General features: G+C 43.8%; 1 protein-coding gene across 2 annotated transcripts in view; it reads right to left on the bottom strand.

The window, feature by feature from the left end:
• LOC121143954 (palmitoyl-protein thioesterase 1-like) overlaps positions 1-2,611 on the bottom strand; it is a 248,218-nt gene that overhangs the window by 7,356 nt on the left and 238,251 nt on the right. The window lies entirely within an intron of this gene.

The following is a 2,611-nucleotide window of genomic DNA, read 5'->3' as shown; positions in this document are numbered from 1 at the left end:
GATAAACTGCAGCCTTGAAAATCTTGGCTCATTACTAATCCTTCCTTTTTTTCTCTTTACTTGTAATATACACACTTTGCATGCAATACTTGAATTTAATCACTGAATTCCCATGGAAAGTATTGATCTTATCTTTAGCTGCCCAGAATTATTTCCCCTTCCTCACACTGCTAAAGATTGTTCCAGTGACGCAAAGCTAAATTCCAACTTGATGTGAATTTATGGTGGTGTGTATCCATCTACATAGGTATAACCCTGCTTGTATTGGGTGCTTTCTCAGCTTATACTTCACAGGTCATGTGATGCGGAACATTCCTCACTTCCTAGACACCTGAATGAGCCATACACTCCCTCTGTGTTTCTAAACTGAAGGCTCACCACGACTGTGTGTGAACACTACGCTCTACTTCTCCTACTGAAGCCCTGCTGAAGGTTAGTGTGTCTTCCTCTCTACTGGACCCGCAGTGTCCTAGAAGCAGGAGTGAGGGGCCAGCCATGCAGATGTCAGGGAAGAGAGGTCTAAGCTGCAGAAACTGAGGGAATCTTGTGGGATTCTGTATGGTGAACTCATAAGACAGCAGAATCCTTCCCTCCCTCCCTCCCTTCCTTCCTCTCTCCTTCCTTCCTTATCCAAAATTTTGCTATGTAAGGGCCTTGAACTCTAATTTCTTGCTTCAGTCTTCTGAGGGCTTCTATTATAGGTGTGACCACAATGCTTGGACAAAATGACATTTTCTTTTAAAATTAATTATTTAATTTTCATTTATATTTTATGTTGGGGGGGCTATATATACTTGTAAGTAGTGTGTACATAACATGCACACCTAGTGCCCATGGGGATCAGAAGAGGGTTTTGGATCTGCCTGAACTTGAGTCCCAGACAATCATGAGCCCATATGTAGGTGCTGAGAATTGAACTTGGGTCTTCAGTAAAGCAGCCAGTGTTCTTAACTGATGAGCCACCTCTCCTTGCAGGAAATTAATTTTTTAAACTTTTAAATGAAATTTTAAAAACCTGTAGGGTATGTGCCTGTGAGTGTGGGTTCCTGTTCAGGGCAGAAGAGGGCATCGATCCCCAGGAGCTGGAATTGCAGGCAGTTGTGAGCCACCTGATGACAGTGCTGGGGTTTGAACTCAAGTCCTGGAGAAGGACTGTGTGTGCCCTTAACTGCTAATCCATCTCTGGAGGCCCTAACATTAATTTGTATTATATTTATATATTTAGAATGTGTGTGTGTGTGTCTGTGTGTGTGTGTGTGTTCACACCCATGCTGTGCTGCCCTTCTTTGTTTGTTTGTTCTGACAGGTGATGCCTCTGTGTTGTGAAGGAACAAGATGTAAACTTCATTTGAGGTGTGGGTAATTTCAATACTAATCACAAGGAAGGAAATGCTACCTGCCCCCATGCCTGTCAGCAGAACCAGTCTCTTCCTAGTCAGTTTTCTTTAGAACAGGGACTCACTATGTGGCCCTGGCAGGCCTGGACTCACAGTGATTTTCCTGCTTCTGCTGCCAAATGTTGGGATTAAAGTTCTGTGCTACTATGACTGGTCAGTGCAGCATTTTACACAATTTTTATGTGTATATATCATTTTATTCTCCTTTGTAAAGCATGGAGGCACATGCCTGTAATTCTAGGGTTCGGTAGAGACTGGAAGACTGCCACAAGTTCTAGGCTAGTTTGGTTTACATAGCTATTTCCATTCCAGCCAGGACTATATGATGAGAATCTATGATTAAAAATAAAAGTACTGGGGTGGGTGTGGGGTACTTGAGAGATGGCTCAGCAGTTAAGAGTACTAGCTCTTCTTAAAAAAAATAATCCCAGTTCAACATGGTGGATCAGAACTGCATTGTGGATCAGAATGTTCCAAGGGATCTGACACAGTCCTGGGGCTTCCATAGGCATCAGGCATCCATATGGTACACAAACATACGTTCAGTCAGCTGTCCCCCTAAACCTGAACCTATCTTCCCCTCTGTAGTTTTTATTACATTTAACAATGACTTATTCAATTATTCTATGTATATGTGTGTTGCCTGTGTGTATGTATGTGTACCATGTGCATGCGGGGAGGCCAGATTAGAGCATTGGATCCCCTGGAACTGGAGTTACATACGACTGTGGGTTCAGGCAGCCAGTCCTGGGTCTTATTGGAAACCAGTGGGTAATCTTAACCAATGAACCATATCTTAGCTCTGTGTTTATACTACATTTTCTTTATATTGTGTGTGTATGTACATGTATGTGGGCTGAACAGTTCCTGCCCAAGGCAATCTGCAAACATCAGTCCAGAGGGCTGGCAGAGGAAGGGTGCATGGGAGAAACTAGGAGAGGTACAGAGAAAGCAAGGGACTAACTCAGGGACACCTCTGGATCCAAGGTTAGCCCTGGGTGACCTGCTGCTGCACATGCTCCCTGGGCTGCAAGAGGGTCCTCTGCTCCAAGTGCCTGTTCCAGGATTGAGAACCATGTTAGGAAAAAATGTGGGGAAAAAGTCAGGAGACTGGATTCAAATGCAGGCGTGTTTATTTCAGAGAACATGAGAAGAGCTCACACTAAGCAAGCATGCATCTCTTACAGACTAGGATCCTTTCACCAAGCTAGGAG

The sequence above is a fragment of the Mesocricetus auratus genome, unplaced genomic scaffold (genome assembly GCF_017639785.1).
Source record: "Mesocricetus auratus isolate SY011 unplaced genomic scaffold, BCM_Maur_2.0 Super-Scaffold_100014, whole genome shotgun sequence".
Taxonomy (NCBI): Eukaryota; Metazoa; Chordata; class Mammalia; order Rodentia; family Cricetidae; genus Mesocricetus; species Mesocricetus auratus.
This window is presented reverse-complemented; position numbering and strand designations above follow the sequence as displayed.